The sequence below is a fragment of the Theropithecus gelada genome, chromosome 1, assembly GCF_003255815.1.
Source record: "Theropithecus gelada isolate Dixy chromosome 1, Tgel_1.0, whole genome shotgun sequence".
Taxonomy (NCBI): domain Eukaryota; kingdom Metazoa; phylum Chordata; class Mammalia; order Primates; family Cercopithecidae; genus Theropithecus; species Theropithecus gelada.
In genome coordinates, this window is record NC_037668.1 from 61098223 (window position 1) to 61106776 (window position 8554).

Consider the following 8554-nt stretch of genomic DNA (forward strand, 5'->3'; position numbering starts at 1 on the left):
AAAAAAAAAAAAATAATAAAATAAAATAAAATAAAATAAAATAAAAGGTACTTCCAGAGGGAAAGGAGCTACATATGCCCATCTTCTCCCATAAACTCATCAAGAATATAAGTCCCACTTCCTCCCAGAGTTGTGAAGGGATGAAGACAAGCCAGAGGGTTATACTAATGGATGTCTCTTCCCATGGAAGAAAACATCAGAAGTGGGTAAGAAGCATTCTCCCCTAACCGCACAGTTCTAGGCATGTATCATGCACTCAGTAAGTTTCATACAGACTAGTGGGTATTTACCGTCGCTTTGGCTGCCCTGTATCTGAAGACTCCATGAAATACTCCAAAATCCTTTTCATAAGTTCATTTTCTGCTTTCATCAGCTAGAATCAGTTTCTGTTGCATATAACAAAACCCTGACTGATGTAGAAATTTATACAAGAAGTGGTTGTTGACAAGAGACCCTCGGGAAAAGAGGGGGAATCTGAGAACTGGTTATTTGGGCCTGTTGGGACTGAGGGCAGTGAAAATCCAGCATCAGACAGTGGGATTTTGACATATTGAGCACACACTGGTGAAAGAATCAGGTTAAAATTTCTAGTCACCTGGAATGAAGTGCCCTGTGAAAGCAAGTCTCTGAGAGGCAGAGTGGCCATCGCTGTAAAGCAATCTGAGGCCCACAAAGATTTCAAGGGCCATGAGGCAGGATGGTTGCTTCTAGTTATAGTGTACAAGCTCATATCATAACTCCTCAGCTCAAGTGTTTACCTGAAAGCTAGGGAGCTTTTATAACTGTGGCCGAAGAATCTCAAGGTTTTTTTTTTCCACCCCTGGGAGGTGATTGAATTGTAGGGGCAGACCCCTCATGAATGGTTTAGCATCATCCCCTGGGTGATGAGTGAATTCTCGCTCTAAGTTGACTGAGATCTAGTTCTTTAAAAGTGTGTGGCCATAGAGGGAAACAACAGACACTGGGGCTTACCTGAGAGTTGGTGGGTTGAGTCAGGGGTTGGTGGTGGGAGGAGGGAGAGGATCAGGAAAAATAACTAATGGGTACTAGGCTTAATACCTGGGGGATGAAATAATCTGTACATCAAACCCCCATGACACCAGTTCGCCTACATGACAAACCCGCATATGTATTCCTGAGCTTAAAAGTTTAAAAAAAAAAAGCATGTGGTGGCTCTCCCTTCTCTCTCTTGCTCCCACTGTTGCCATGTGATGCTCTTGCTTTCCCTTTGCCTGTTGCCATGAATGTAGCTTCCTGAGGCCTCACCGGAAGCTGAACAGATGCTGGTGCCTGCTTCTTATACAGCCTGCAGAGCGATGAGTCAATAAATCCTCTTTGTAAACTACCCAGTCTTCGGTATTCCTTTATACCAATGCAAAGAATGGCCCAATACAGGGCCCTTCCTTCCTCGCTGCAGCCTGGAAGAGCAGGAATGGAGCCTTACAGTCTTCTGAAGTTTGGGCTTTTTGGAATCTTCCATTTGGAACACTGCAAGATATCCATGAGAGCAACATTTCCATGTATTATTTTGCTTACAAGACTTCTGCTTTTCAAAAAACCCTGATTTCTTCCTACTTTCTATTAGGAGTAAGGAGAGCAAGTAGTAATGAGGGATGATGAGGTGTGAAAGTCCATTCTGACTTCTATATGTTGTTTGCAGCGATCTTATGAAGCAGACAGTAGTATCTTTATTTTACAGCTGAGGAAACTGAAGTTTAGAGAGGTGAACCACCCTGCTCAGAATAATGACAGCGTGGGTTCCTAGACCTGTGATCCCAAATCTTGTGCTCAGAAACAGGACTTGCTTCCTTTTTTTTTTTTTTTTTTTTTTGAGACGGAGTTTCACTCTTGTTGCCCAGGTTGGAGTGCAGTGACATGGTCTCTGCTCACTGCAGCCTCCGCCTCCTGGGTTCAAGTGATTCTCCTGCCTCAGCCTCCCGAGTAGCTGGGACTACAGGAGGCTGCCACCACGCCTGACTAGTTTTTGTATTTTTAGTAGAGATGGGGTTTCACTATGTTGGCCAGGCTGGTCTCAAACTCCTCACCTCAGGTTATCTGCCTGTCTCGGCCTCCCAAAGTTCTGGGATTACAGGCGTGAGCCACCTCACCCAGCCTGCTTGCTTCCTTAAAACAGAGAAGTGAGACCTGGACCCCATCTCACCATTAGTCTGCCTGTTTTTGTTCCTGACCGTTGGAGCCTCAGCTATAAGTATCTCCTTATCCCATTCTTCCATTCAGCTCCCTAGCAGTTCTACCGTTGGTCCTCTGACCGTGGTACACTGGGGGCTGAGTATCTTTTCACTGTTTTGAGCATTGTGTATGTGTATTTTGGAGGGGGAGGACAGGGTCTGGAAAAGGGAAGGCGATAGAGTGGGATTCTGATCCTGCTTCTCTGTGGACTAGATTTGGTGCTGAGATGGACAGGCACTTGCTGTTGCCTGGTCTGCTCCTGTCCCTTCCTCTGGCCGCAGGCTGGACCATCTCCAATAGCCTAGTGACTGAAGGCTCCCGGCTGTCTCTCGTCTCCCGCTTCTTCCTGATTTGCCTCTTGGACTCCAGCCTGCCCTTTCTCACCACATGCCTCTCAGTGATCAACTTGGTGTGGGCCTTGAAAACTGTGCCACAGAATGTGGAGGGTCTCTGTCAATCTGGTTCCACTTCTGCTCTGCCTCAGGATGCCTACTCTGGCTTTCCTGGGCTCAAGGTCCTGGGGTTGAACCTGCCTCTCACCCGGCTCCTGACAGGAGCTCTCTGGGGATTGGGGCAGCTGCATCATCTCTTTCATAGCTCCCACCATGGGAGGATTCATCTTCCTTCCGCTGATGCCTTTGGTGACCTGAGATCCCTCCAGGACCTTGCTTTCTTGGGTCCCTTCCTGGATGGGAACTTGGATGTCTGGTTGCCTTCCAGTCTGTGACGGCTGTTGATCAGGTACAATTTCCTTCAGAGTATGGGGGTGCTGGCTGATTTCCTCCCAGATCTGGTGCATGGCCCCTCCTCTGGGGATTGCCTGGGCCTTGGACATGTTGGACCTGTCATTCAATAGTAGGCTGAAGCTGGCCAGTCCTGGAGCCCTCCAGGGCCCCAAGCTGGGGACTCTGAATCTGGACCACACAAAGATGAAGGCAGCTGCACTGGTGGGACTGGGGTTGCAGAGATTGGATGCCCTGTGACGCTCACTGACATGGATGAGCTGCGTGCCAAGACAGTTGCCCATTTTGAGCTGAAGGAGCTGAATTTGGGGATTAATCGGACAGGGCACGTAGCCCTGGAAGGCCTGGCTTCCTGTCACAGCCTGAAGAGCTTGGGTCTTCAGAGCAATGGCCTGATTGAGTTACCACGAGGTTTCCTGGCTGCCATGCCCAGGTTTCAGAGACTGAACCTGGCTAACAACCAACTGAGGAGCGCCATGTTGTGTATGAATGAGACAGGGTTTGTGTCAGGATTGTGGGCCCTGGATCTGTCCAAGAATAGGCTGTGTACCCTGTCCCCAGTCATCTTCTCCTGTTTGTCCCACCTGCGGGAGCTGCTACTTCAGGGGAACCAACTGGTTTGCTTGAAAGGCTGGTATTCCAGGGCCTACCGAGGCTACAGACCTTGCACTTGGGCAGTAATCCACTGGTAACCCTGGGTGAGGGCTGGCTGGCTCCTCTGCCTGCATGACCACCCTAAACCTGGTAGACACTCACATGGTGCAGAACCCAACCTGGGACTTCCGGGGCCCAGAAAGTCTGCACAGCTCGAGAATATAGTTCCCCTTTGGTCCTGCTGGAGTAGCATTTTCCCTGCCCACAAGGCTGACTAGCTTGGAGCTCCATGCAGTTTCAGGCATGAAGCATTGGAGGTTGTCTCCTAATGCCTTTCCAGTCTTGCAGATCCTGACTTTAAAGGGCTGGGGACTGCAGCTAGAGACCCAGAATTCTCCAACATCTTCCCTGCCCTTCATCAACTCTCCCTGCTTGGTGGGAGCTTGGAGCCCCTCTCTCCCCAGGATACCTCTAACTTCTTCCTCTGGCAGCTACCCAGGCTCAAGTCCTTGAAGGTATGGGGAAATGGGCACAGCCCTAGACCCTCCTGCATCACGGGACTGCCCAGCCTACAGGAGCTGAAGCTGTAGGCACTGCAGTCTCAAGCACGCGCCCGCCCAGTGTGGCTTGAGGAGCTGGTGGGTGAGCTGCCCAGGCTTGACATGCTGCAGCTGTCCCAAACAGGATTGGAGACACTGTCTGCTGCTGCTTTCGGGGGCCTAGGCAGTCTCCAGGTCTTAGTACTAGACAGGGAGGAAGACCTTATGCTGGATGACAGCCTCCAGGAGCACAGTCCTCGGATGCCCCAGTACATCTATATTCTGACTTCATCCTTGGCCTGCCAGTGTGCCAATGCCTGAGTGGGGCCCTGGCTTTAGCAGTCCCCCAGAACATACATACATGTAGTATCACAGCAGCTGTGCCATGCAGAAGCTAGGGGCCACTCAAAGAATCTCCTTTTCCCTTTTCTCTGGAGCCACTGCCCCAAGACTTCGGGGTTGGAGCTCTTTTTGGGCAGCTCTGCCCTGCTGCTTCTGCTGGTCTCCTTGCCCTTCCTAAAGGAGGCCAGGAACTCCTGGATTATCTATCTCCAGGTCTTGATCAGGGTTTGTTTCCAGAGTCTGAGGAGTTGGAAGGGTGAAGGCAAGAGGTTCCTTTATGATGTGTTTGTGTCCCACTGCAGGCAAGACCAGGGCTGGATGGTGCAGGAGCTGCTGCCTTTTCTAGAGGGCTGCTCTTCAGCTGGCCAGGGGCTGTGCCTCTGCCTCCCTAAGCATGATTTTGAGCCAGGCAAGGATGTGGCTGGCAATACAGTAGACAGCATGGCGGGCAGCCGGGTCACACTCTGTGTGCTGAGTCACCAGGCCCTGCACACCTCCTGCTGATGCCTGGAGCTCCGCCTGGCCACCTCCTTTCTGCTGGCTACCCCGCACCCGCCCCCCCAGGGCTACTGCTGGTCTTCCTGGAGCCCATCTTATGCCACCAGCTCCCCTGCTACCATAGATTGGCCTGATTGCTCTGCCAAAGAGACTATTGTATGTGGCCCAAGGAAGATGAAAGAAAGAATGACTTCTGGGCTTGGTTAGGGAGCAGTCTGGAGCAGCCTAGAATAGGGTAGAATGGGGTGCATGTGTGTTGGAAGGTGGGGGTAAGAAAAGCAAGCCAGCTTGGCAGGGAGATAGTGAGTATGTGTGGGCTGTGAGACTGAATTCAGTTTTCAGTAGAAGGTGGGGCTACTGTGTGTGCAAGGGAGGATCAAATAGGAACACAGGCCTTGGGAAGGCTCTGGAGGCTGAATGAGAAAATCTGGGAGATGGCAGGTAGCCATGTGGTTTGCAATGTAATCTCAAGATCTCCAAATCCTCAATAAATGTACTAAATCCATGAAATGCTTGGCTTGATTGATTTTTTTTTTTCTTTTTGAGACACAGTTTTGCTCTTGTTGCCCAGGCTGGAGGCCAATGAGGCAGAAGGTGAAAGGGTTGGATTCACAGAAACTGTAGCCCAGAGGAAATAAGGTTGGAAATTCATGGAGAGAGAGGGCAAAGAGAGAGGCCTTTGGCCAGTCCTAAGCTGTGGAATGGGGTCCAGGCCAAGTTCAACCAGATCTTCAAGGGGCCAAGGGGCCCCTTTTGCCATGTGGGTTATAGAGGTACTGGCAGCTAAGGATCAAAAAGCTGGGATGCGGCCAGGCGTGGTGGCTCACGCCTGTAATCCCAACACTTTGGGAGGCTGAGGTGGGCTAGTCAGGAGTTCAAGACTAGCCTGGCCAAGATGGTGAAACCCCATCTCTACTAAAAATACAAAAAAATTAGCCGGGCATGATGGCACGCACCTGTAATCCCAGCTACTCCAGACGCTGAGGCAGAGAATTGCTTAAACCTGGAGGGGCGGAGGTTGCAGTGAGCTGGGATCGTGCCACTGCGCTCCAGCTTGGGTGACAGAGCGAGACTCCGTCTCAGGGGAAAAAAAAAAAAAAAAAAAGCTGGGATGCTGCCCAGGAGACAATAGACTGATTGCCTGTTCCCTCAATAAAAACCTGAAAGCCTGTTCCCATCTATCTCCAGTTAAGCCTCATAGCAACACTGGGAGGAGGAACCTACCCCCTTGTCACTCTGTACTCTGACTATGCTAGACTACCTGTAGGTCCCAGGACACCATCACACCTTTTGCCTCTGGGCCTTTGCATATGCTGTTCCTGCACTGAAAAATACCTTTTCCCTGGAGAACTCCTAAGAATTATTTCAGATGCAGTTCAGCCATCATTTTCTTCAGAAGCCTTTCCTGATCTTCCAGCCTAGGTAGCAGTTGCCTCTGCGCTCCCACAATTTCCTGCCCCTCCTTTTCTCAAAGGACTAATCACAGGTCTGAAAGCAATAGTCTCCAAAGCTGAGCGCACAAGATAATCATACTAGGGTTGCAAAGAAACTGTTATACCTTCTATTTCTATTTTTTTTTTAAATCTCACTTTATTCTGAAGCTAGACTGCCTGCTTTTCTAGCCATGTGCTTTTAGCATGTTATTTAACCTCTCTATACCATAGTTTCCTTTTCTGTAATATGGGATAGTATTAGACTCTCCCTCAAAGGGTTTTGGATGTATTAAATGAGTTAATACATATAAAGCACTGAGAGCAGGACCTAATAATGCATTGCAAATGTTCAAGGAAAGTTAGCTATTACAGGCACATCATTTACAAGTAAATAAATACACATATGTTGGGAGTGTGTGCTCAACTTGAAAACTCGAAAAGGCTTCACTCACAGGAGCACTCTATTGGGAAAGTTTAGAGATCAGGCCCTGGGCTGAGAGACGAGGTTTGCTTCATCTCTGCATCCTTAGAGCCTAGTGTCTGCCTAAACCAGAGAGAATGCTGGTAGACAAATGCAGACAGAATGCTTGCAAACCAAATCCTGATGGGTGCTGAACCAGAGAGAATTTGGAACAGGTTCAGGCTCTGTTGCTTATTTCTACATGGCACTAAAGGGCACTTGGCCCCTTGGGGCCTTCCTTAGTTTTCTTCTTCTGGAGAATGCCAGACTTTAATTAGACAAAGGCTAAGGGAAACCACAGAATAATTCGAGGCTGGATTTAGGGCGAGGTGCGCCCTCTTGTGTCCTAATGGTGTCCTCTCCTCTCTCTGCACACTGGCCTCTCTTCTTCCTCTTAGGGCAGATGATGCTGAAGTGGACACGTCCTCACCTGACCCTGCAAAGCTGCCTCCCCAGCTTCAGATCCTGACACACTCTCAAATATTTCCGGTTCCCTTGACACCCCACACTGTTGCACTGTCCCTCCCCATCTCAAACCCTCTTACTTCCATATACGGTCTCTTCCTCATGCAGTGTAGGACCTTTGGAGTCACATGCCCACGGGGTGACAAATCCCAGCCTTGGTTCTTATTGGCTCTGTGATCTTGAGCAGGTCACTTCATTTCTCTAAGTCTCATTCCCTCTTTGTAAAGCGGAGCAAGCAATACCAATCTCATAGGGCTACTGTGAGACTTCAACACCAAGGAGTATTTACAGGTTGTTATTATGTTTACTGAGTAAAATCACGTGAGTTATTACTACAAATAAGTTGGAACATGTTTCACAGAGAAGGAATTTAAACTAGATCATTAAAACTAAGAATTCTCCTATTTTAATACTAGCCAACATGCATTGAGCCCTTACCAGATGCTAGGTATTGTCAATTTTCCCTAAGCCACATAACAATTGTGTATACAATTTATATACAATACAAATAATAGCTAATGATTAAGTATTTTATTGTATTTTCTATTTTTTAAAATAGAGACGAGGTCTCACTATGCTGCCCAGGCTGGTCTCGAACTCCTGGATTCAAGCGATCTTTCCGCCTCAGCCTCCCAGAGTGCTGGGATTACAGGCACAAGCCACCGTGCCTGGACTAGCTAATGATTATTAAACACTTTCTGTGTATCAGACACGTGTCACGCTCTTTACATACCCTCTCCCATTTATTCCTCTCAACAACTCTCTCAGGAAGAGGCAAACATTATCATTCCCATTTTACAGATGGGAAAATGGAGGCACAAAGAAGCTAAGTAATTTGCCCAAGGTTTCACACTAGCGAGTGGTAAGACCTGCATCCTTCATTTGAAAGTAAGAACTTTCAGACACAAGCAGCTTGACTTCAGAGACTTTTACCTAAATCGTCTCATTTAACCTTCACAACACCCTGTGATGTAAATTCTCTTACATTACTTGCATTTTATAGATGAAAATTCCAAAGACAACATAGATGCAGTAGTTTGTTCAAGGCCATATAGCTGGGAAGTAGTTGAGCTGGGATTTGGATCCGTGTCTGACTACAAAAGCCCACATTCTCAACACCATATTAGATTGTTCATGCCCCAAAGTATTCACAGTGGTACAGAGCAAACGCATTTATATGAGGATTATTCTGTAATAATGATTAACATTCTTCCAACACCTACAAAGTGCCAAGCTCTGTACTAACTGATTTACATAATAATAGCTAACAATCGTTGTGCATTATTAGGA